Source organism: Podarcis erhardii (assembly GCF_964252035.2).
Source record: "Podarcis erhardii genome assembly, chromosome: 3".
NCBI classification, from domain to species: domain Eukaryota; kingdom Metazoa; phylum Chordata; class Lepidosauria; order Squamata; family Lacertidae; genus Podarcis; species Podarcis erhardii.
Window position 1 is genome coordinate 89,339,149 of NC_138507.1, and position 26,700 is coordinate 89,365,848.

The following is a 26,700-nucleotide window of genomic DNA, read 5'->3' on the forward strand; positions in this document are numbered from 1 at the left end:
TTAACATGGGGTAAGAGGACCAGGACTGAGATTAATCCAGACAGCAGTGTCCCTGGGCCAAATAATACCCACTGATCATTCCAGACTTTGTTTACTTAAATATTTATAAAATACTATCCCGTACCAAAGATGATAGATTAGAACTGTGCTTTTGGAAGGGTTCTTTTTGAAATGAGTACTAGGGAAATTCATGTTTAGGAAAGAAGATACTTGTCGCGAGCCAGAAGGGTTGGATCATTAAAAGCAGAGCAAGCAGGAACAGACAAATGTAGCAGACCCCTTTATTTGTGAAGGTACTTAAGTCAATAATGTGTAATCTTGCCTGTTACTGGCAAATTGCCATCCAGACACTTTTCAGGCCTATTGATACTCTGCTGTAAGTAAAATGGTACTTTGCTGCCCATACTAACTGCTACCCATTAAACTCTGATCACATGGGCTTTGTTTGTCCTTTTGCATACAAACTTCTGAAATCTTCTGAAACTTAAAAGTGTGTGTTTCATAGCTCTGCTTTTTCCTCCCATGTGAGTGGGTGGGAAGCTGTTATTTCAGAACCCTTTAAACAACCAGTGTGAATTTCACCCTCATAAATTTTCATCTCCCTCTGTTAATAAAATAAGCATATATTTTTCTTAAAAACAATTTGGCTTTACTGCTTTGACCTTTCCACAAACCATGAAGGATTTATCGTTGACTCAAAACACATCTCCCCAACCCAGAAGGGAAGCTAACTTCTAAAATGCTGTTTTTGTAAGGCTAGGTTTGGAAATGTCAAGTGGGCAACCAAATAGCATGAATCATAGGAACCAGTTCAGCAGGCAGAGAGCAATGTGTGTGCAATTAACACTAAAAGAGGTAGAATTTCATTGTATACTGAACAAATCCTTTTATCAGCTGGCATCTGATCTTCAGTTTAGCTTAGTGTTATTAGGCTTTTATACGTCTGAGTTTAATTCTGCCCTTCCTGTTAAAACTCTGCTGTTCAAAGTATGAAACATATTTCAATAAGCAGTGTGAAGAGCAGCTAGGAGAAGCATGAGCTCATGGCTGACAAGCAACCCTGCCCTCCTGAAGCTCATGTTTGGTGTAAGTCTTGATAGGCTAGTTCTACCTTCTCTTGTCCAAATCGAAAGGGCTGCATGCATTTCCATCTTTACAGACTGACGGACTAGTTCAACAATTCCCTGTATGCTAAGGGTATAGCCCCTCTCCCCATCAAAGTCACACTTGTGAAACAGTGAAGCACTGTAATTGACCCAAACAACTCCTTTTCTTAAAATAAAAATTTGGTACAAAACTTCAAAAATAAATAACAACAATGGAGAGAAAATAATTATCCATAATGTAATCAGGTTCAAAGTTGTATGGAAAGTTCATCAACTGACCTTCATTCAACCCAGAATACTCAGCCACAGTTCTCTGTATGTGACCAGAGGATTTCTAGCATTCCCTTCTTCAGTGGTGTATATAATAAAGGTAAAACGTGGGTGGTGCTGTGGTGTAAACCACTGAGCCTCTTGAGCTTGTCGACGGGGTGAGCTCCTGTTGCTCTGCCCCAGCTCCTTCCAACCTAGCAGTTCAAAAGCATGCCAGTGCAAGGTAGATAAATAAGTACTGCAGTGGGAAGGTAAACGGCGTTTCCGTGCACTTTGGCACTCGTTGCACCAGAAGCGGCTTAGTCATGCTGGCCACATGATCCGGAAAGCTGTCTGTGAACAAACGCCAGCTCCCTCTGCCTGAAAGCAAGATAAGCACTGACTCCCATAGTCGTCTTTGACTAGATTTAACCGTCCATTGGTCCTTTACCTTTATAATAAAGGCATGTCACGAATCCTGGAAATCCAGGAATTTGTCTGATTCAGATCCTTTCTTTAGATCCTTTTTTGATTCTGTGTGTTCGCTTTTCCATCAGTGCTAGATTCCAAACCTCATGATACCAGCAATGGAAGAGACTGACTGCAGGAGATCTCCAGTTCTTGGTGATCCCAAGTCATGGAGCAACAAAAAGAAAGGCTGCAAGATCTTTATAAATTACTGATTTAGGCTGCCCATAAAAGATGAGCAACAGTGCCATCTGTGGGTCAGAGAGTAGGAGTTGGCAGGTCATTTCATCAATTTCTTGGGAGACATCCATCCAAAATGGAGACATGGGGGACCACTGTTAGGATATAGTTCCGTTCCACCTTAAAAGGGTACAGGCATGACTGTTGTGTGTCACATGCCTGTTTACTTCCAGCACAGTTCTGCTAGGAACTTCTGTTTTGTATATTGCTTTTGTATAGCTGTTTTGCTGGACACGAAGGGAAGCAGACATGTTTTTTTCCTTTGTTCCTGCTGCTGAATAAAATGCTGTAAATATGCTTACACATGACTCTGTCTGCCACTTCCATTGTGAGAAGATTTATTCACTCTGCTTATAGAGCGTGCCGAGTCTCTAAACATATCTGAGGCTCATGTCGCTGTTTGATGCTGTTCCAAGGGAGACCGGTGATCGCCCGGCTGCCGGCCTGCCTGATGCCCCCGTCTCCCCGGGAGTATCCCAACAACCACATGGGGGAAAATGGGTCCTACTCCTCACAGTCCCTCCAGCATCATAGTGAGAGCGTATTATTTTTTCTGTGGAGGGCGATGAGATTGATGTGATGGCAGTACTTCTTGATAAGGGTGGCTGTTCTTCAATTAATAAGAAAGCAACAGTAGATCTGTGCAGAAGAAAGACTGTAACCTGACAAACACACACAGCTGCTGTGTTGAAGCAACAATCCATAGGATCAAATATATGGAGCCCAAGTTGTCCTCCTGTGTAGAATCTGACATCTGGCCACTCCAGAGCAACCGTTGGTGCTACTTCATCTGCATCCCAGATCATGTGTGGTTCTGCTGATGAACTGCACAAAGAACTTTTCCAGCAGAAAGCTAATGGTGGCATATCCATATGGCATCCTGTTGGTTAACCCTGTAGCTAGGGGTCCCAGTGCAACTGTGTAGAGGGAATATATGGGCCTGAACTGGATACCTTTGCCTGCATTCTGCAAGCAGAGTGGCCTGCTTTTGTTACTACAGCACAGACGAAACTGATTGTCCCTGAAGTAGCTAAAGTCAGTTGACAAGGATCAGGGTGCCAAGCTATGGGCTGAAAAATGAGCCGTTAGAGACCGCAGGATAGGACTGCCATATGTCTGGATTTTCCCAGACATTACTGGTATTTCAAAGGCAGGGGGGAATTTCCAAAAGGCAGCATTTTGTCCTGGATCTTAGGCAAGTCAATCAAAAAATCACGATTGCTCAACAACTTTCGGTTTTTCCTTTATAAAGTTCAACACGTGGCTTGCTTCTCTTAGGAGAGCACGTTCTTGCTACCTCGAGATAATCTGCCCTGTGTCTGAAGGCTGCCACAAATAAATAACCATGTCAATGTGACATGACAAGAAATTTTCAAAAGGCTGGTTTTAAAAAGGCATGAATTACAAAGCCAATGATTCGCACAGGGTATTTATATCTGGATTCTGAACATGCTTACTGAGAATAAGTTCCATGGATTCCAAAAGAGCAAAGAGCCGTCTACCAGAAGCACACAGTGTCCCACTGGTTTGTGCAAAATACCTTCATGAAGCAGTGAAGTCTGAGTAAGGAAAAGAATTTAGAGTTTGTTGAGAGAGTGAGAGGTGGCAGTTGGGCAGTTAAGGAGACAGTTGAGGATAGGCGTTGCAGAAAGGAAAACCTGGTGAGCCAGGAATGTGGGGGTTTTCCTCATAAATGAATTTAATGAGAAATAAATAATGGGTTTGTATAGCTGATGAATAGAAGGGATGCAAGTTACCTCTGCGAGAACAACTGGATGACCAGTTGATGGAAAAGACTAGTAGGCAACATCCTGTCCAGCTGTGGATATAAATTTCATCTGACTGCTAATTTCCTGGGCTTTGAGATCTTTGGTAGAGAAAACCAAAAAGAGTAGCTGAGACTTAGAATGTCTGTATAATACTGGGTTGTGGGAAACTTCGTTGTAAACTTACACTGCAGGGTCTGTTATTTTTCACGATGGAGAGATGGATATCAAATTTTGCATCCAAAATGGCAGAATTTTGCAGCATGTGTATCTTGCATGTTTGTAAGCCTAGGAAACCTATTTAACCCTCATGTTAAATCCTGCAGAGAACTCTCCAAGGTCTCAGGCAGAGGAGGGATTTATTAGTCCTCCTGGCCTGAGACCCTTTTCACTGGGATGGCAGGGCTAGAACTGGAAACCTTCTCCCATGCAAAACATGAGCTCTTCCTCTACCACTGAGACCTTCCCCTATGTTAACCCTTCATCATCTGTTTTGTTGCTGTTGTCCAGTTAGAAAGAGACAAGTCATAAGGGATGATACTGAACCCCTCGACCACAAACCCTCACAGCTAGAAATCCTAACCATCCATTCCTGTCTACACTGAGATTTATTTCTTACAGCTCACTGCCCGTTCTCTGTTGGCGCACTGTTTAGGGATTCCTGGCCTGGCAAGAAGCTTATTTGGCCAGCAACTGGGACAGAAATAGGGCACTGAACATTTCCTGCCAATCAGGGGAGCAATGAAGGAATCCTGAGTCCTCCATGTCAGCCCAATGTCAAGTTCAGAATGTGTTAAAGAAAGGGGAAATTCAGTAGGCTTCTACAACAAGCAGAAGCTGTTGGAGCTGCAAGACTGTTAGCATTTTGCAAAAGCCCCAAAAGGAGTAGCTTGTTGTAAACCAGCTGGTTCCACAACATAACACTCATAGACAAGATGAACAAAATCTCTTCTGGTGGGCCTATAAAGTACTTAGGACTCAGCTATACAGCTGCAAATAAAACGTTTTAAATGTGTTGGAAAGTGTGACACTAGATGGCGATAGTGAGCTATGCCAAATTCAATGTATTTTTCAAAAAAAAATATTCCTTAAAAAAGCATTTTCACAGCGTTTTTAATATGTGTGCAGATTCCATCTTAGAATCTACTCTGTGTTAAAGTTTTCAGGTTTATTGTACTCAGGCAAACATATTCCTTTCATAGTCTTTTTGCCCATACTCCTTGCCAGAATAGATACACTGTTTTGGATTGAAAGCTTGAACCTTTTAAGCCTCTAATCGTTCCTTAGGTGTGTAAACAAATGCAGAGGTTGGAGCAAGGTTAGTGGGGTTGTTGGGAATCTATGAACAGACCCAAATAAAACCTGCTAATCAAGGAATAAAAATAGAGGTGGTCAAGGTAGCAATCGGGGCATATTGCTCCAAGCGTATTTGCTGTTTCTCTCTCCCATTCCTGCCCACTTAGCACACAATGGCTAAGGTGATACACAAGGTGTACAAGAAGAAGGGTTGGGGGGAGTTAATCTCATGCAATCAAAGGTCAGGCAGAGTAGAAATGAAGGGAGTTTGAGGAGGCAAGAGATAAAGGCAACAGTGAGTCCCCCTTTAGATGTGGGGGGAGATGGGACAAGAGAGTTTTGCTGATTAAGAAACCATAACAGTTTGTAACGATCTCCAGCTGCAGGAATGAAAGGGCTGCTCTGGGATTCATTAATATGAGGAAAGGCCTCCAGTCCTTTCACGGAAAGCACAGACAAATGCGGAGATCAATTAAAAACTGGGGAGAGGGCACAAGCAGAGGAGATTATTTTAACATCTGGCCTGTGTGAAATACATTCTTTGGAACAATGGCTGGCCCCATCTGACAGCACATGCTCATCGTCTAAGCCTTCTCCACGCCCTGGTTGCTATGTCAGAGGCCGAGTTCTTAGAGAGGTAGCAAACCTGTGTCGTACTGCTCAAAACTCTACACGTGTAACTGAGTGCCTCCAATCTGCCAGTATTTTGTGAGAGGGGTTCAAGAGCATACCAGAAGTTTTGATTTGCACGATTAGAGTTGATTATGAAGGAACATTCCCTTCTCTGAACCCCCCCCCCGGCAGTCTGATGTGGTACAGTCCAGACACAGGTTTTGCTGCTGCAGAAAGAGCCATTTGCTCCCATACAGGGGAGCTCATGTGTAAAGATCCATGTCAGTGGCCTTGCTCTCAATGCTATCTAGAGATATTTGGTGGGTTCTGATCTACCTGTAGTTCCTGATCTACCTTTTCCTCACTCCTGGTCTGAGGGGACTTAATTTGAAGCCTAGTCTCAGCCATGAAGTTCACTAGGTAGTCATCACGGTGTCCTGTTGCTCCAGAAGCGGTTTAGTCATGCTGGCCACATGACCCAGAAAGCTGTCTGTGGACAAATGCCGGGTCCCTTGTCCTGGAAGCGAGATGAGCACCACAACCCCATAGTTGCCTTTGACTGGACCATTCAGAGGTCATTTACCTTTTATTCTCAAATTAATCTACCTTAAAGATGTTGTGAGAATAAAATTGAATGGTCCCACATATGCTACCCAAGAACTCCTTTCAGGAGCTGTAGGATACAGATGTGTTGACTGAATTTCTGATGTCAGCCTAGATGGTGTGGTTCAAGCTTATGAAAGTTCCAGATTGTCTCCATGCCTGTAAGGTTTGCATGCATACAATTCAACAAAAGCCCCCCAAGGTTTGAAAGGTAGGGCTCAATAAGAGCTCAGAGGAGCCTTAACAAGAAAGAGGAAGGTCTCAGCACTTTGAAAAGGGCCACATAATTCTTCGGGAACTCCCTTGTTGTCACTTGTATATTCAAGATGCCAAGTGAGTTCATCCGAAGACTTCCTGGAGCCTTGTAGCTGGGTTCAGAACCTCTGCCTGCAGGAATCCTGGCAGATCTCAAGATAGCCCCAAGAAGGGAATGTTAATGCAACTTTGACTGAAATATTTCAAAGGGGAGTTGGCTAAAGAAACATGTCTCCGCTAGGTTGCCTGGGTTTATCGTTTGCATCTCTCATATCTCTGGCCAGAGAGGAAGTTTCCTCTATTTTCTTCACAAACACATATAGTGGTGCCCAGTCTTCATCCAATTACAAGGCCCCTCACAGACTAAGGTTTATGAGTTGGATCCAGAATCACCCTTCAGTTTGCAGGAGGGACTGACTTCTAGCAGAGGAAGGGGGAGATTATTTTTATTTTACTGATTCCCCTTTCTCCTTGGGCTGCTTCCCATGTTGTTCAAGAGGGTTCCTCCAACTCTCTGGAGGAACTTTGCAGGGACCTGCAGAAGGAAGGAGCAATAGGCAAAAATCACCTCCTCTCCCTCCCTCTTTCCTCCATGAGGGTCATCCCACGGGCAATTATCTAGGTATGGAATGGGGGGAGTTTTTCTGAAGCCTGGGAAAGAAAAGCAATGAATCCAATTGTCTCCCGCTGCTGTTGGAAAGCTCTGTGATCCACCAGAGACTTCCATAAGCACTGGGGGGGGGGGGAGTGACGTTTGCCAAGTCCCTCCTTCTGCAGCCTCTTGCAGACCCAAAAAATCTGCTGCAGGGGGTGGTGAGATTCTTTGGAGCAGAATGGAAAGTGGTCATAATGGTATGTTTAAACTAAGCCTAAGATACATGAAGCCTGAAAGATGTAAGTACAGTGGTACCTCATGTTAAGTACTTAATTCGTTCCGGAGGTCCGTATTTAACCTGAAACTGTTCTTAACCTGAAGCACCACTTTAGCTAATGGGGCCTCTTGCTGCCGCCGCACCGCCAGAGCACGATTTGTGTTCTCATCCTGAAGCAAAGTTCTTAACCTGATGACTATTTCTGGGTTAGCGGAGTCTGTAACTTGAAGCGTATGTAACCTGAAGCATATGTAACCCGAGGTACTACTGTAATAGAACCAACACATCCTTGTGGTTATAACTAAATTGTAACTACTTTCAAGACAAGATAGGGAGATGAAGTTTGGCATGTTTTACTTATATATAGGTACACTGCTGATGGGATTGGTAGGTGGGAGATATAGAATGCCTGAATTTCTAAAGCAGGAAGTGGAAGAAGAATCCAAAAGAAGAACACTGCTGGATCAGAGCCAAACACCATCTCGACTAGCATCCTTTTCTCACAGGGGCCAATCAGATGTCTATGTGAAGCTTGCAAGCAGGACCTGAATGCAACTGCGCTCTCTCCTGCTGTGTTTTCCAGCAACTGGTGTTCAGAAGCATAGTACTTTGAAGGTGGATTATAACCATCATTACTGCTTTAGAAGGAAATGGTAAATATTTAGCAGCCATGCTGTGTGTTGTTTTAAACCAATACAATGGACGCTCGGTTTGCGAACATGATCTGTGCGGGATGCACGTTCGCAACCTGCAGTGTTCGCAACCCGCATCTGCACAGGCACGGGTTGCTATTTGGTGCTTCTGTGCATGCGCAAAGCACCATTTAGTGCTTCTGAGCATGCACGACCACCGAAACCAGTTCTGGTACTTCCAGGTTTCAGTGGTCCGTAACCCGAAAAAACGCAACCTGAAGCTTCTGTAACCGGAGGTATGAATGTATATGATTTTTATATTGCATACGTGTATTGGTGGCTGATGTGTTTTGCTTTGTGTTTGTTGTCTGTGCTCCTTTGGAAGAAGTGTGCTCCATAAGTATACCAAATCAAAAAGTAGATTGTGGTTAGTAGCTGTCAATAGCTTTCTCCTCCATAAATCCCCTCTCATCCTGCATCTTAAAAGAACCCATAGCAGAGGTTCCTCCAACGAGCTCAAAGTCCAAGGAGGTGCTTTTGTCTGCACCAGACCATATGAGATATTAAAGGTCAAGAAGACCACTACTGTGAACTTTAAAGAATCAGTGATTATTTTTTTAAATGACCAGAGATCAGAGAAGAGTATCTGCTCTGCATGTGGGCCGTCTCAGGTTCAGTCTTCAGCATCTCATGATAGAGGTTAAAGAGATCCTGCCTGAAAACCTAGAGAGCTGCTGCCAGCCAGTGTAGGCAATACTGACCAATGGTCTGATTCAGCTTCCTGTGTTCCACTGCATTCCATTGTCTGCCAGGTCTTGTTGAAAGCAGTTGTATTTTGTGCCTGTTGCAGTTCCTTTTGAAAAGCAGCTCTGCTTCCACTAATCTCATCTAGAGGTCACCAAGGAATGTATCATGTTGGGCCATGCAGTGCGCTCTGGTTAACAAATGCCACTTGGGTATCCAGGAGCCCAAGTTTAGAAGCACTCGCCAATATTCTTGCTTCACATATTCCAAGGTTGATCCCAGGCTAAGCTCTGATGATCCGCAGGACGCAAATTAAAACCTGGGTGGAGTCCCTTTCAGCTGCAAAGAAATAAACCGCTTGGTGTACTTTTCAAAACTTGATCTTCTCAGTCTTTGGTCTTGGCTCCGGGTTTCAGTAGTTGTTGCTCCCCAAGCATTAAATAATACCAGGGCTTTATTAAAAGCATATTTGCCAAGGTTTTGCAGCAATTGGACACACATGCCTCCCCCACGTGGGAGTTCAGCCTTGATGAATATGGTTTCAATAAATGAGCAGCATTTCATTTACAAGCTATTACTGTGGTGTTAAATTTAAGATGAAAAAGAAACAAAGAATACCTCATTTGGAACGGTCATTCCACACGAAGCGATTACCTTGATAGAAATAGGAAGGTCGAGGCAGAGCAAGAAAGAGCAGTTGCAATGGAGAAGTGCACTTCTCAAACAAATCACTTTTGGTTTCACTGAACATCATTTTGACCCACACGGGAACCAGCGTAAGAAGCTGCAGAGTTGGAAGATCAATGTTTGTTAGCCAGGCCCTCCCCTCAAAGTGTTTATAAGGTAGAGTAGGGGAGACTCAAGGCTCTCCAGTATTGGATTTAAAATTATATTCAAAAGGGATGCCAGCTATACTAAAAAGTGCATGACTATTTGCACAGTAGCAAAAGATGTTGAAGGCTAGACCTCTTCACTCTCAATTTCTGCTGTCTCTCCCTCCCATACATGCACAATCACTCGGCTCAGCAATTCCCCCATTCAAAACTATGGAATGTTCCAAGGCACAGGAAGCAAGATGGTGCAGCTGGTTACTGGTTCCTAGAAAATGAACTGCAACTCTTCATCTTATTGATCAGTCAGCCTTGACTACAATAGCAGTCTTTTTTGGCTGACTGTCCCACGGCTACATATGGATTTGTACTCAGAGAATGGGTTTGCAGGGATGGGAAACCTGTAGTCCTACAGCGTTGCTAGACTTCAACTTCCATCTTTCCTGGTATTAGCCATGATGACTGGGGCTGATGAGATTTGGAGTCCAACAACACCTGGAAGGCCAGAGGTCCCCCAGCCCTGTGATATACAAGTATGGTCTCTTCCCCTCCACATCCAGTCATCATGCCCCTTTGTGACCTCATAGGTGGTCTGCTGTCAGGAATGAGCTAGCTCCTAGTGGAACTTTACAGCCAGCTGCAGAACAGAGAGGGTTAGATCTGACGCAGACAGAACAGCGGCCAGTGCCCAGGGCGACTTCCTCAGACACTGGAATGCCGGTTGCTAAGGGAACGACTGAGAGCGGGCTGGAACACAGCCAAAGCTCTCAGAAAGCTCCAACAGGGGTGAACAGACACCAAGACAGTTTTTCAGAACAGAGAGAGGCTAGAACTGATCCAATAAGTCCAAAGAGTCAATGAATGGGAGGGCTGCTAGACAGGAAGCAAAACAAGAGACATAAGGGGCGACGGTTCAATATATTCTGTAGGAACCGGAAGCAGTCTTCAGAAGGGTCATCTTGAATGATAATGTCAGTGGCTTCGTTAGGGCTGCCCAAAGCTATCTGTTTGTTTTTGCAATAAATCCTCCTTTTTAATTACCTACGCTTACCGTGTTATCAAGCTGGGAACCTGGACTCCTGACATCTGCAGCCAAAGGTAATAGCTGGAGAGGCATCAGCACAGCTTTCAGGTTTCATCTGTTCATGAATATCCACCAGTTTCCTTTCAGACATCACAGTCATGCATATGCATACACCATTCACAGTGACCACATTTGAAACCCACCCCCCACAAGCATATGCCAGCCAATATCCATGAAGAACGCCAACATACATATTCACTGATAATTCACTCTCCATTCATAAACATTTGGGCCTCGGCTTCAACCCACAAATACCCACCAGCTGATGTCGACCAGCTTCAGTCATTTTACATCCACAAATATCAGCCACAAATATCAAGAAAGGAGGCGGGTGGAAGTAAGGGAAATAAGGTTTTGAAGGTTACAAATTTGAAAGAGAGTTTTTTATGCTGAATTTGTTCTTTATGTGTTTTTCTTCTTCTTCTTCTTTGTTTTTTTCCTTTGTAATATTTGTGGATTTTTATGTTGGATTGTTAAATTTTCTTTTGTTTTTCTTTGAAAAATTCAATAAAAATATTTTTTTTAAAAAACAAATATCAGCCTGCTTCAGCCTTGTTGCATTCACTGATTTTCAAATACAAATTCCACCTACCAGCATCTTCCATCTTCCACTAGGTCCATCTCTAGATATCATCCAGCTTCTGACCATGGATATCAGCTGCATTCAGGCTGCAATCCCACAACCAGATGGTAGCCTCCATTCATCTGCGAATGGGCCTCCTACAGATGGAAGACTGGGCAATGCAGGATATCACAGCTGTTGCCCACTCTACATTGTTAGGGAAGAGGAAAAGGCTCTTTTATATCCACTCATCTGCCATTACCTATTGTGACATCAGAGGTAGTCCCTAGCCAATGATTGCTAAGTTTAGTAATTAAGTTCACTGAAATTCTATGCATTACTATGTGTTTAAATCTGATTGGCTGGCCACTGAATTCTAGAAAGTTCTCTCCAGTAGTTCTCAAGTGGTTGGCTAACATTGGTCACATGGGAAGTATCTAGTGAAAGAGAGACTCCATTCTATGTGAAGCAAGATGACTGTGTTTTAGAATCCACTGTAAACACTGCTAAGTTCCATAGAGTGTTGGAGTGCTTCTTTGCTTGAAAGAGAGCAAAGCTGCAGGAGAAGGTAAAAGTGGTTATCTCTCAAATGAGCTGCAAGGCATGGCCTAATTGTGATACAGAAGGCTCACTGCTGAGCTCTGGAAAAAGAGGAAGATACAGTTGTTTGGAAGTTAGAAAAAGAGACTGTGAGCCCGTGCTTGACTGTAAATATGTTTTGATTCATCTATAACTATATGTTTCTGTAAGTAAAGTTTTTGAATGTTAAAGTCTGGACATTGGTTTAATTTCCAAAGAAGGGTTTCAGTCATATACAGTGGACCCTCCGAATACAAATTAAATTTGTTCTGGGAGTCCGTTCGCAATCCGAAAAGTCCGTAGGCGGAGGCGCCGCTTCTGCACATGTGCAGTATACACTTCCGGGTTTGCCGTGTTCGTAACCCGAAAGTTACGTATCCAGAGTGGTACGTAACTAGAGGGTCCACTGTATATCATTTGAGCTTCTTAGCTGCGATTGCGCTGCCCTTACTTCAACAATGGTAACAGTTTGTGACACCTCACAATTGTGGATGTACCTCAGCAGCGATTTATTTGCGCGCTTGCTTATTCTTGAAAATATTTATTATAGCTCACTCTCCATCTGTACTGATACCAAGGGGGACCAACCCATAAAACTGTGGTAGGGGACCTTTCCAGCACAAGGGCTGCATTTCCTTGCAGGGAACCTGCCAGGGGCTAGTGCAAGGTAGCAGTCAGAGGCAAAGGGGAGAGGAGCAGCACATGTCGCTCTTGTGTTTGTCCAGTGGGCTCCATTGCAGCTGTGCAAAAGCCAGTGGTTTCTACGTTGCTGCCACCCATCAATCTCTCAATCAAGTTCAGCAAGAAGCATCATCACAGTTCAAAGAAACATTCCAATTGGAGAAAATGAGGGAATTGTGGATCAAGGCTAGTGAGGGGCATGGCGTGGAGAGCATCCTGGGGTCCAGAGAGAATGGCCTGGAGGGCTGGATTTGGCCAGCAGGCCAAGTCTCCCTTCGAAGAAGGTTGCAAAGATTAGTACTATGTGCTAAGACCCATTGCACCAAGTGAATTTCTTTCCAAGTAAACCGGAAAATTTTGGCTTCTCCATAAGGTGGCAAAACAGGTGCTGGATTTCAACGGAGAGGCAAGGAAAGAAACCACAGCATTTCTGAATCAGGGGAAATAAAAACACAACACATATACCCAGCCGTTGACTGCATCCTTAGATATTTAGTCCACTGTGTGGCTTTCTGTCTTTCTTAATCCATCCTTTGTTAATCCACTACAAACAACTCCAGATTTCTGCTGAGACAATGAGTCTGAGGCCTTTTGAAGAGAATGGGCGCTGGTGAAGCAAGCAATATATTTCCTAAAATAAACAGATCAAAGCATCATTCTTCCTTTCATATGTGGCATGAACCCTTTCTCCCAAGAAATTCTTCCTTCCTTGCCACCATCACACACTTTAATTAACACAATACAACCTGCTGACCCATGGAGGAGTTCTGGTATGGCACAGTTCTGGTATGGCACAGGTAAATATCTAACCACATACCAAATAGTAGGCCTGGTAAACATTATTTCACTTGGAATGTCAAGCACTTGGGAGTTGCAAAATGCCCATATTTATACAACTTTTAACCCTGTTCTTTGATTCATCCTCCTCCCTATCCACTGAATGAAGAATTTCTCACACAAATAAAACAATCCAGTAATTAAATCCCAGAAGAATTGCTGTGTCAGGGGTTGCTTTGGGTTAATATTGCCTGCAGAAGCATGAATGGAAAAAGAGGTGCTGTATTGCCTTGCTTGCTTTTTAATTTCTTATTACTTTTTTATCCTACCTTTTCTTCCAAGAAGCTCAAGGTGCTGTATATGGTTCCCCCATCACTGACTGGCAGAGGCTCTCCAGGATTTCAGAAAGGGCTCTCTGGAGATGCTGCTGGGACTGAACTCAGCATCTCAGCAAAACAGATGCTCAACCACTGAGCTACCCTTCCCCTAAGGCTGTGGGACAGAGATCCCTACATGCCTTCCTCCCAGTTTCCCTGTCTTGGCCTACTGGATCCCAAAACCAAATAAACTTTCTAACACAAGTCAATTTCATACGAATATCTCTGAGGGAGTTTTAAAAACAAACCATGAAACCCAACGCAGGCCAAGTCCTAGTGAGACAGTTTGACAAGTGGAATCCGGAGTGTTCTAATCTGTAGGCCTCAGTGTGAGCTGGAAACGATCATTGCCGAGCTGTTGTTGATTCATCTCGGCAAGCAAAGGAAGGGGGTCTGTGTTTGGACAGATGTAGGTTGTATATCACAGACAGGAGACCTAAACAGTATGCTGAATCCCCAGCTGTCTATTATGGATTGTTTTTACCTCCCCCATTCTCCATGACAGTTTTTCAGGTTCCTTTTAAACATCTCCAAAGCTCTTTTATTCCAGTTGATGCTCAATGAACACTTTGACTCGCTGAAAGCTGCGTGGATTGAAAATTGTGGTAATAGCCATGCCAGGAAGCCAAAACTGCTGCATCCCATCACGTAACCTTTCCCTTCAGAGTCACATCAAAATACCATTTTTTTTTAATGCAGCTTGATCAGATTCACTTGTTGCCATGCAAAAATATATAAATATATCATCCTAAGGATGTCATCCATAGAGAGGCAAAGTAGGTTAAACTGGGCTTAAACCAATAGGTTAGACTGCATTCAATTTCAGTGGTCAGGACTCTCAGGGACTCAATGAAGGCTGTGTCCTGGCATGGAGTCCACCTCAGGTTCTCCCATTAACATGGGTGCACAGCCTTGAAGCCATTCCGGTGAGACTGTGATCACCGGACACTACCTTGATGTCAGGTAACCCATCTTCAAAAGAAAAACTCTGGGGCGCATTCTTAAGTGCACACTTTCAAGTCCTGAGCTATTTCTGATGAGGCAGCCTTTGCATGGAAGTTGACGACACCCAGGACGATCATCCAGCGGGTCCTCAGCACCTGATCCAAGGCCAGCTTAGTGATCTCAGGGAGACAGTTCGGTGGGGTGGGATGGGCACAACACCAACAGTATTCCCAACTTGTCCCACTAGGGCCAAGTGCAATTTCCAGAGCAGCAGCCATGATAGTCCATTACACCAAAAGCACCTTAAAGACTCACAGATTGTAGAATAAGCTTTTGTGGACTGAGGCCCACTTTGTCAGATGTATGACGGAACATATTGCAGGCTGACCTGGCATTCCATAGCAGCACCACAAGGCCAGAAGCCACATTGACACAGGGCATCTCAGATTTCCAGGGTAGCGGGAGATTACCAGATGTAACACAATTCAAAACCAGGCAGGGAGGAGCTCCCTTGAAATTTGGGATTCATTAAACACCAAGGACTATGTTCTGGCATATGCCTTAAAACCTCTACAAGATGTTGCCATGTTGGTAATACAGTGGGATTCAGATATGGCTTATTTTGAAATGAAAGCTCACAATTCTTAATGCACCAAGATGACAACAGCAACGACAAATTCAACGCAATACTGCATAGATGCAAAAGCCTACGCCAGATGAGCAGTGAAATGAAGAAAAATGTGGCAAGGTCCCTCCAGCTTGCCTCCTCCCATGACCAGCTGTAAATATTTATCTGGCAGCCTTTAATGAAAGACATGGGCCGAAACAATGATAGTTTCAACATGGCTGCCCTCCAGGGCTCCAAACTCGAGGGAGTTTGTTCTTCGCCAGAGCTTTCTCAGCCGATGGTGCTGTAGGTTCCTGGGCAGTCAAGTGGATGCTTTTGGGGACGGGGGGGTGGGGTGGGGATTGCGGGAGACCCATATAAAACCACAAACTCTGAAAGAAAAAGTGTGAGGCTGCAATGGAAGCCTGGCTGCCCTGCCTTTTAATGAGCTGGTGCTGTTTTGAAGCTGGAGAAACCTTCCAGGGGCGGGGAAGGAGCTTGCTTGGCGAAGGGGTTTTAGAAATCTTTCCCTGCAGCAACAGATTTAATGGTAAATAGCTTGCATTCTTTTCCTTCTGAAATTCCTGATTATGTACACCCTCCAGATAAGTTGTCGCCTCTCTAGGGCAGCATGTTTGCTCATTTGTACCGTCTGCTATATAAACTGTTCGGAACAAGAGCTTGAAAAGAACACTTACTTAACACTTTCGGAAGCAGTTGTTGAGAGACTGGGAACACCAGCAGCTGACTTACACTGAGTTAGCTGGGTGTTACTACAGTGCTCTCTACATCTGACTCAGTACTGTCTACACTAAATGGCTGTGGCTCTCCAGGTTTTCCGACGGATGCCTTCCCCAGACGTACCTGGAGATGCCGGTGTCATAGACTGGCTGGATGCAGAGGAGTGGAGGGAGGCAGTTGGGGAACCCCTGAGGGAACCTACGAGGGAAGAAGGCTCAGAGCCAGGGATTGGTGGTGGGATGGCGATGAGTGGTCAGAGGGAGAAGGGGAGGCAGACAGACTGGGAGCAGGAGCACAGCTGTCAACTTTTTCCTTTTTTTAAGGGAAATTCCCTTATTCCGAATAGGATTCCTCACAAGAAAAGGGAAAAGTTGACAGCTATGAGCAGGAGGTGTCGGATGCTGAAGAGGCAACAGGGTTTAGTGAGCTGGAAGAGGCTGTGGCAGACAGCAGTCTAGACTCAAAGGCAGAAGTGGAGGCTTGGGCAGGGGGCAAGAGGCAGAGATGAGGCAGGTTGCCAAAGAATTCAAGGAGTCTCCTCTTCCTGTTGTGACCAACTCCCCTCCTCCCTCCAGTCTCCTGGGTGGGGGGGGTCATAGCTTCCCCCATCTTTGCTCAGTTTTTGCTTTTATGCGCTCCCCACCCCTGCCCTTCAGACATGTGTCTGCATCATTGTCCCCAGGCACTGATGCACCAGTAGGCTTTTTCTTGTTTGATAAACCCCTCTGCTCTTTCATCTCCTGCTGATGCAGTTTTCTCCTTTTTCTTTTTTACAAGACCAAGGGCAGTTTCAGACAGGTGTTTATTGTGGGGTGGGTGCTACTCATCTACGCAAGGTGTTTTGTTTTTTGTTTTGCAGAGCCCACATGATGTCCTTGCCATCAAAACACCAGCCTATATTCCAATCCGCTCCAAATCCAATCCAGATTTAACCTGAGAGAAACGCAAAAAGTGCTTTTTAAAAACTGCTGCCAATGATCCATGTGTGATACCTGAATTTACAATGCCCTGTTTAGGCAGCCCTGTTTAGGGAAGCTTTTAATGTTTAATAGGTTGTTGTATTTTAGTGTTTTGTTGGAAGCCGCCCAGAGTGGCTGGGGAAACCCAGCCAGATGGACGGGGTATAATTATTATTATTATTATTATTATTATTATTATTATTATTATTATTATTAAGCCCTCACCTGGAAGTGTGTCAGATCTACAACTCAGTGGTGCTTTTTGTACTTAGGTTCTAAAGCAACCTAGCTAAAGCTCTGATCCTCAGCTTTTAGAAATGAGTATCTTCAGAGGGAAGAATGGCACTCTGCTTTTGCTCAAAGGAACCTTTCCCCATTATGCCAGACTGTTCTTGGAGCAAGAGCTGATCATGGCATTGCAATCTACAAGCAGGGGAAGTCAAAGCAGTGTGTATCTCATGACATGAAGGAAATGGGTTTGCCCACATCATAACCCCAGAAGTGGAGTGCATAGCAGAAATATGTGTTGGGGTTATGCACGGGGAGATAACCAAAGGGCTGGATTTATTTCCCTTGTCTGCTAGGAATGTGCCCTGCCCATGCCCTGCAGAGTCAAGGCTTGCTCAGCTGTAATTTTCTCATCATTCATTTTGCAACCTCACCTCCAGCAGGTGAGCACAAGGTAGATGGCCCATCTATCATTCTAATGTCCTTTAGGGTAGACTGTTACCACAGTGATCCCATAGACAAGACAGGGTGCACTTAGCCCGGCTGCTGCTTTCATTACATTACATTACATTACATTACATTACATTACATTACATTACATTACATTACATTACATATCCCGCCTTTCTCTCAGTGCAGGACCTAAGGCAGCTTACAGCATTGCTCCCTTCACTGTAATGTGAGAAAAGGCTGCCAATCTGACAGCAGCCAGTTGGAGGCTGGTTTTTCCCCATGATCCCTTTCTTCTCTCCCGCAGCCAAGTGGGTGAAATGCCAGCTTGAGCCGTCACCACTCACACTTGCGGCAGTTCAAGGGCAGCATGCAAGGGGAGACACTGCTATGGCTTTCCGAAGCCAGACGTTGCGCACGATGCCAGCTGAGTGATGCAAACTGCAAATTTCAACAAATAGGCTGGCTGCTTTAATTCTTCTCTTAAGCACTGTGGGCCTGCAAGAGAAACAAAGCAGCTATTTTAATGCACACTTTTCTAGAACACAGATGAATGATGGAGACTCCTGTGGAATTTGAAAGCTTGTGTTTGTCTACATATGGAGGCTATCATATTGCCATGGTTCTCAATGGTTTCAGCCAGGGGATAGTCTCAATTTTATCTGGAGATGTAGTGCATCTGCCTTGCATGCAGAAGGTTCCTGGTTCAATCCTGGACATCTCCAGCTAAAACTGAGAATGTCCCCTGGCTGAAACCACGGAGAGCCATTGCCAGTCAGAGTAGACAGTACTGAACTAGATGGACCGGTGATCAGACTTCATATAAGACAGCTCTTATATTCCTATCTTCCGTGATTGCAATGAACAGGGGTCCTGAATTTGGCTACCATATACCCCCAGCAAACAAGCTTAATTCAAGTTGTAATATATATTGTGTTATATTGTTGATGGATTGAAGCAGTTAATTTGAGCATGCTTGAGATACCTGTTTTCAAGGATCATAAAGAAATAACTCTCTATCACATGAGTAGTCAACCACTGGAATGAAAGCTAAGGCCATCTCCATGAGCAATTTTTGTGGCCATTCAAATATACCAGGCATAGACAAACTCTGCCCTCCAGATGTTTTGGAACTACAACTCCCTTCATCCCTGACCACCGGTCCTGTTAGCTAAGGATGATGGGAGTTGCAGTCCCAAAACATCTGGAGGGCCAAGTTTGCCTATGCCTGAAATACACCTTTGGCCCTTCCAGCAATCGTCATCATCATCATTATTCTTATTGTTAGCACATGGCCTATTTATCCATCTAAATCAAGGTTAAGAAATTTGTGCCCTCCCAGAAGCACTTGGACTCCAGCTGCTATCATCCCTAATTAGGCTAGCAAATGATATGGGATGATGGGAGTTGGAGTCCATCAACACTGAGGACTGCCGGCTGCCCAACCCTGATTTATGCCATCCATTCCTCTGTAGGGGTATGAATGGCAACTGCTAGACACAGCAACGTTCCAGACTGAACACAGCACTGGAAAGAAGAGGACAGACAGCTAGAGAACTCTCTGGTATGCATATATCTGAATCCCAATACTCCTTTGTGGTTGTTAAGAGGTTTCTATTATTTCTGTCAGCAGTTAACAAAGACAACTGGCTCCAGCGATCTGTCTGTTCTGTGGATCTGTGCAAGCACGGAATTCTGTGCCGGATACAAAATTCTGCATGCTAAGAATGCCAGCTTTTGCTCTTTCAAGCAAGTATGTGTTTCTGCAAATATAAGCTTGAAGACATGTGAGCAGTGGATGGCGATATATCAGAACAAATTCCTTCCAGTAGCACCTTAAAGACCAACTAAGTCAGTTCTTGGTATGAGCTTTCGTGTGCATGCACACTTCTTCAGATACTTCTTCTGAAGAAGTGTGCATGCACACGAAAGCTCATACCAAGAACTGACTTAGTTGGTCTTTAAGGTGCTACTGGAAGGAATTTGTTTTGTTTTGACTATGGCAGACCAACACGGCTACCTATCTGTAACTGGATATATCAGAAGTCGGTCATGAATGAGGTCAGAGTAGTTCAATATTGTTCCTATCAATAGCAGGAGGCATTATGCACACTGAGGGCTCAGCCATACTCCCGCTTGTCCTGGGCCTACAAAGCATGGCTCTAAGCAGTTTTGCCTTTGTCTTGCCGCTTTCCCCCGGAAAACCTGCTCTTTAGCACCAAATTGGAACAAACAGCAATCTGCAGAAAACCCGATTGCCATTTGTTTCCTGGGGAAAACGGCAAGGCAATTGGAAGTTGCCCTGAATATTTTACATTTCCCTTGATAGCAGTGATTTATTCAGATTACAGAAGCTGGATGAAGAATTCAAATACAGAACCTGTTTCTTTTCATCCTTTTCCAAAGCATGGAATGTACACAACTTGGGCTATGGGGAATCTAGATATTTTACCATACTTTCTACATAAGTGTTATACATCAAATATTTCCACAATGCTGCTTTTAACAGTCTACATTGACAAATGCATGTTTGATAAGCTAGATTTGAACCCAGCCAGCAGCAGCAAAGCCTACTGAATCCTTGCTGGCCCAATCTGATTCCTGCATAACCATCAACACATGTTTTGAAGCAGATGTGAACCTGAAGGAAAAAAACAGACAGGTCAACAATAATTCAGTTGCACAATTGTCTGAACTGCTCTTGAGAAACTTTGAGGAATTGGAAGGGGGAAAAAGAACCTTCAGTGATCCAAATCAGGGTGTAGGTGGCTGGGACTCTTTCTTTGGCCCAAATGTCAACTGTTGTAATGTTGCAAGTTTCCTAGGCCTGAATCATTTGGTTAGTTTTCGTAACACTGAGGTTTTATTTTAATTTCCCAACATCTCATTCCGAGTTTCCATTGCTACAATATCTAAATGCCACAGCTGGCCCAGCCATTGGGCAAGTGGAGCACTTGCTTCCAAGTGCTAGCTCTACAGAGGGGCTGAGCAGAGGGCTGAAGAAGGCAAATGAGGATTGCTTCCAAGAAGCACCTGGCAACTGGAAGAGACTAATCTGGACTTCCAACGGATCTTCAGTGATGGTTGCAGTAGTGGTAAGAAGACTACAGAGTTCAGGGATGAAGACTCAACAGCCAAAGACAGAATGGAACTCCATTCAGGGCATCTCAAAGGCTGGCCCTAACTGCACTTTGATATATACAGCTTCAAATATAGGATACCTGGTGAAGTCAGTGGGATCCAGGTAGATTCTGTGGTGTCTGCCCATTGTTCTTTCAAGTGAAGCTTACCTGGCACCAATTTTGTTGTCCTTCCAATGCCAGGCAAATACATGCTTTTAATACTGAGCACTTTGAAAGTGCCAATGGTTTGGCTTTTGACTTGTAATTATTATTATTATTATTTACTATTGAATAAGAACTACAATATTATGCCACCCATCTGACTGGGTTTCCCCTGCCACTCTGGGCACCTTCCAACATATATATAATCATAATAAAGCATTATATATTAAAAAGCTTCCCTATACAGGGCTACCTTCAGATGTCTTCTAAAAGTTATATAGTTACTAATCTCCTTGGCATCTGGTGGGAGGGCGTTCCACAGGGTGGGTGCCACTACTGAGAAAGCCCTCGGCTTGGTTCCTGTAGTTTCACTTCTAGTAGTGTGAGAACCACCAAAAGGCCCTTGGTGCTGGACCTCGATGTTTAAATTACAGTAATTACATTGAAATATGCATGTATACATATATATTAGCACATGCAAATCTTCCCCTCTTTTGTCCTCTTTTACCAGGAACAAATTCTTCTTTTTGGCAATGTGATGGTGGTCACCCTGTGCAGAAGACAGAGACAATTTGACCAACCTGAGCCCAGAAGAAAGGTCAAGAGCTCATGAAACTTAAGAGGAAGCCACCCTTTCTGGATTTGTTGACAATGCTCCAAAGGTTCGTTTTCCTTACAGAGACTAAATGGGTCTTCAGTATTCTCTACAACTTCACTGGCCTCATACTCGGAATGGGGTTGCAAGGAACTTCACGTAGCAGACAGATGGCTGCCCAGCCAATTCAGTAATTAGAATACTAAATTAGGCAAATCACAGGCTAAACAGCAACTCCCCAAGTAGCAGGAGCGGATTGGAGGGCTCCAATTGAAAATTAACAGCGTCTCCGAGGAGGGAGAAGCCATTGTGGCTGGGAAGCTGGCACAGCTGGGAAGCTGCAATGCGGCGGGCAATGCATTTGGACGGGACTATTACTGCACGTCAAAGCAGGAGAACACAATGTCTGGGACACGCTAATGACACCAGGGGAAAAAAACAGTAGCATTTTATTGTTCTTGGGTAGTAATTGCTGAAATGATTTGCTGTCGAGTCTAGGAGCGTAAGTGGCTTGATTAGCAGCAGTGGATGCAAGAGAGAAAACAGTGGCTGCAAGGAGCTGTTGAGTTGTTCAGCAAGTGCAAGGAGGGAGCTCATTAAGAGAGAACACGACAACAAGGAAAGAAATAGAAATGCACTCGCCCCTTTGAAACGTTCGCAAAAGATGTCGATTCTCAGCAACTCTATAGCTGTAAAACCATTCAAGGTATTATTTAAGCCAGGGCTCACTGGGGTTATCCCTAAGCCTGTTAAGAATCATGTTTATAGTGCTGTGTTTAATCCAGTTTTTTTAAGGGGAGGCCTTAAAACAAACTCTTACGCCACTTGGTAGCCAGCCTCCCTGGCTTCCCACATTTCAAATTAAAGCTTAGGAGAAGATGTTGTGGGCTAAGTCCTTGTGCTTTTGAGGCACCTAACCATAAGCCTGCATTTTTATCAAAGCTTCTATATATTTCAATCAAGGCTTGTATTTAAAAATGAGCTTAAAAAGGATTTTCAAATGTTTCATGCCAGGCAGAGAAAACCTTGGCCATTCTCCTAAGACAAGAGGGCCCCATTGATTTATAGTAGAAAAACAATTCTCAAAGTCATAAAAAGGGAGAATTACATATGCTGCCCCAAGGCTGAAAAAACACCATTAGGAATGGGGTAAGATAATACTAATGTGCCTCCCAGTAAAATGAGCCAGATCTTCTTTCTAAGGTTGAAAGGCCAGGAGCAAATGGAAAAAAAAACATTTAGCTAGAAGAAAGAGAGCATTTTTGGGGAAGTCTTTTTCTAAAGCCATTCTTTCTTAAACTGAAGAGGCTTCTTTTAAAAGCTGTTTTACTGAGTTTCTTCCTTTTTACTTTGAAAAGCTTTATTCTTTTAAGAGGCTACCTATGATAAATGTATGAAATATATTAGCTTAAATATATTGGCTTAAATGTAATTATGCAAAGGATTTAAGGAATGCTAGATTCTTATTTCATATGGTTGTAAGAGTTGTATTTATCCTGAAATTAAGTCAGCCACCAGCCCCCCCCCCCTGCCAGACAGAAGACGCCATCCAAGCAGTCTTGATATATAGTTGTCAGGCATTTTGTTTAGAAACATTAAATGAAGGAAATCTTTCAATGTTGATGTGAAACTCAAGATCCTTGACATCTGTTGAACATAAAAAATGTAAGATTAAACATTTGTTTTAGAAGGCAATAGGGCAAGGAAGGCAAGAGGTGAGCTGGTAATTAAGATTCCATGTAAGATATATTATTACTTATATGTCATATATATAGCTCTTTGTCTCCCTTATAAGGGCAAGGAAGTGGGTGTATCTTTTGTGGGTGTATCTTTTGTGATTGGTTCTACCAAACAGCCAATAGGAATTTCAACCAGGCTGATTGGACAGAGGCAGCCACAGGAGGAGCAAAGGGGGCTGGATTAAGGGAATATAAGTGCTGGCCAGAATGGCAGGAGGCCAGGCCAGAGCTTGGTAACCATGTACCACTGTGCCTCTTATTTATTTGTCTGACAAATAAATTACTATTTTAATTTCTCTATTGCTGCGTTGAATATTTCATTCCAGCTAAGCGTTAACCACAAGCAGGGTGCTACACTTTTGCAGATCAGGAGGTACAGAGATCAAAGGAGGCTGGAGAACGTTTCGTAGCGGTGAGGGAAACACCACGAGAAAAGCTTCCAAAAAGGACAAGCGAATTTATTAAGTGGGTGGAGCCTTATGGAGACAAGTTGCAGCGTTCGAGGGCTTTTTAGTTTAAAGCAGGAGTCATCAAACTTTTTCAGTCCACTGTCCCTCAGACATTGTGAGGGGCTAGACTATATTTTGAATAGAGAAAAAAAATGAATGAATTCCTATGCCCCACAAATAACCCAGAGATGCATTTTAAATAAAAGCACACATTCTACTCATGTGAAAACATGCTGATTCCCGGACCGTCCATGGGCCGGATTTAGAAGGCGATTGTGCCAGATCCGGCCTCCAGGCCTTAGTTTGCTTACCTATGGTTTAAAGAAAAGACGAGGAAGAGGCAATATGATAGCAGTTTGTAAAATTATGCACAGCATGGAGGAAAGGAATAAAGGAAAGTTTTTCTCTTGCTCTCATTAACACTAAAACTGGTAAAACATCCAAGACTGCAAGATTCAGGGCAGAGGAAATAAATTACTTCTGCACATGGCACATAAACTATAGGACTCGCTTGCACAAGAAGCAGTGAAGTCCACCATCTTGCATGGCTTTAACAGAGGCCTGGACAAACACATGGCAAATAAGGCTACTGATATCTACTAGCCATGATAGTTGTGTTCTGCCTCAACAGCCAGGAGTGAGCTCCCATTGCTCTGTCCCAGCTCCGGCCAACATAGCAGTTCGAAAGCATGCCAGTGCAAGTAGATAAATAGGTATCGCTGTGGCGGAAAGGTAAATGGCGTTTCCATGAGCTCTGGTTTCCATCATGGTGTGCCGTTGTGCCAGAAGCGGTTTAGTCATGCTGGCCACATGACCCAGAAAGCTGTCTGTGGACAAACGCCTGCTCCCTAGGCCTGAAAGCAAGATGAGCACCGCACCCCATAGTCGCCTTTGACTGGATGTCTAGGGGTCCTTTACCTCCCCCCACCCCGGAAAACCAATAGCTTTATTGGGACCAACTAATGCTCACAATACCATGTGCAAACTTCTGAGTTATACAGAACTCACCCCCAGGCTGGATGCTGAAGATTTTTTTTTAAGGGAAAACAGATGCTTCTCAGTGTGATGTTAACCACTGAGAGCAAGTGTGGTGTAGTGGTTAAGAGCGGTAGTCTCATAATCTGGGGAACTGGGTTCGCGTCCCCGCTCCTCCACATGCAGCTGCTGGGTGACCTTGGGCTAGTCACACTTCTCTGAAGTCTCTCAGCCCCACTCACCTCACAGTGTTTGTTGTGGGGGAGGAAGGGAAAGGAGAATGTTAGCCACTTTGAGACTTCTGAAGGGGAGTGAAAGGCGGGATATCAAATCCAAACTCCTCCTCCTCCTCTTCTTCTTCTTCTTCTTCTTCTTCTTCTTCTTCTTCTTCCTTTACCTTTTTACCTTTTACCTTGATGTCTACTAGCCATGATAGCCATGTTCTGCCTCAACAGTCAGGAGGCAGTAATACTTCTGAATACCAGTTGCTGGAAACAGGAGAGGAGAGCGCTCTTACGCTGTGGTCCTGCTTGTAGGTTGACCCCTCTGAGAACAGGATGCTGGACTCGATGGGCCATTGGCCTCTGTTTATGTTCTGAGTATCCATCCCCTTTTTGGAATCTAAATAAGCTGCTTTCACCTTTGAAGGGAAACACCTGCACGCCGAGGCAACAGGATGAGGGCTGGGACTCAAATGTTACTGGAACTGCTCTGGCTGTTAACCGCAAGCTCAACCGCCGACCAGCTGTGCTCAGTTTACATCATGAAGCAACCTCTCTGAACAAAAGAGAAGGCATTTAAAACAACTGTCATCCTTTGGGCACACGCAGTAGATTTCGTACATATGAGCAGCTGCACAAATTCACTGAACTACAGCTCCTATGTTAGTACCACCCAGACTTCATTCATCCTCTAGCAGTTCAACATTAACAGAGGACTTGTTGAATCACAACCCAAAGTGTTGGCATATGAAGCAGCAGCCTTGCACAAGACCTCCTGGCAAACTGACATATGTCACCTTGAGTTCCATCATAGATGCAAGTCAGGAGATGAGCAATATAAATGCCATCATAGCGAATCACAGTGGGAAAGTTAATCCAAAACTGCAGCCAGCACAACTAGCCTTTAAAATAAATACTGATTTATTTTTATTTAGCCTTTTCCAAAAAGCTACCATATTAACTTGGCATTAAAATGATCATGCTGGTTCAGGCCAGATTTTCATGTAGTCCAGCATTCTCTCCAGTAACAGCCGTTCAGCTATACTTGGGACACTCGGACAGAACTATATGTTATTCATGCTTTTTAGAAAGTGTGCTTAACTGGGCCACTTTTATTTTAAAGAAAATGGTGTTATTGGCAGTCCAGTCTGGGAAGAGTTTCCTATTCCTTTCGATAATGCCCCTCCAGCTGCAAACAGCACCTTGGGGGGTAAATAGCAGCTCCTGGGGGGGATTTTTGGTGGGATCCTTGTGGTGGATGGGAAAATCAGGAATCTGGTGCTCTCCAACGCTGCTGGATGACAACACCAATTATCCCAGATCCTGACCATTAGCCATGCTGGCTGGGGCTGGTGGGAACTGAAGACCAATAACATTTAGAGGGCTATAACTTCCTTATGCCTTCTGTAATATATAGTTTGGCATTCAGATACAGATCATGGGTACAGCTGATCATGGGTGCAATTCTCGCTGATGGCATGCACTACTTCGAGACACAAAGGACTTGGCTAACACTGATAGCACTATTCTCCTGAAAAAGGGAGTAATATATGTATATGAAGAGCTTTCATAATTGTTCAAAGATATTCACCAAATATCTCAATTGAGGCTTGCAGCTACTGGGTAGTCAAGGACTGATCAACTTCAGGCCAAACTTCTCATGCCTCAAGACTGCTTCTGTGTGAACGGGATAGATTACTGACTCTGGAGTATGAATGGTTGGATCTGGTGATGGATGATGAAGGGGGGAGAGGGAAAGAGAGAAGAGGGGTGG

At 44.1% G+C, this 26,700-nt stretch overlaps 2 long non-coding RNA genes across 3 annotated transcripts in view; one reads left to right on the forward strand and one right to left on the reverse strand.

The window, feature by feature from the left end:
* The window catches only part of LOC309337608, a 17,406-nt gene extending 7,167 nt beyond the window's left edge, over positions 1-10,239 (reverse strand). Inside the window, exon 1 of one of the 2 annotated variants that reach the window (XR_014154428.1) lies at positions 9,498-10,239. This is a non-coding gene — a long non-coding RNA (uncharacterized lncRNA). Of the gene's footprint in view, positions 1-9,461 lie in introns of both variants that reach the window. The other variant, XR_014154429.1, reaches the window with a different exon arrangement.
* A 1,104-nt stretch (positions 10,240-11,343) lies between these two features.
* On the forward strand, positions 11,344-25,511 carry LOC309337610. Its single transcript, XR_014154435.1, has 4 exons — positions 11,344-11,887; positions 19,139-19,227; positions 21,459-21,609; positions 25,354-25,511. It is a non-coding gene; the product is annotated as an uncharacterized lncRNA (long non-coding RNA).
* Positions 25,512-26,700: the final 1,189 nt, after the last annotated feature.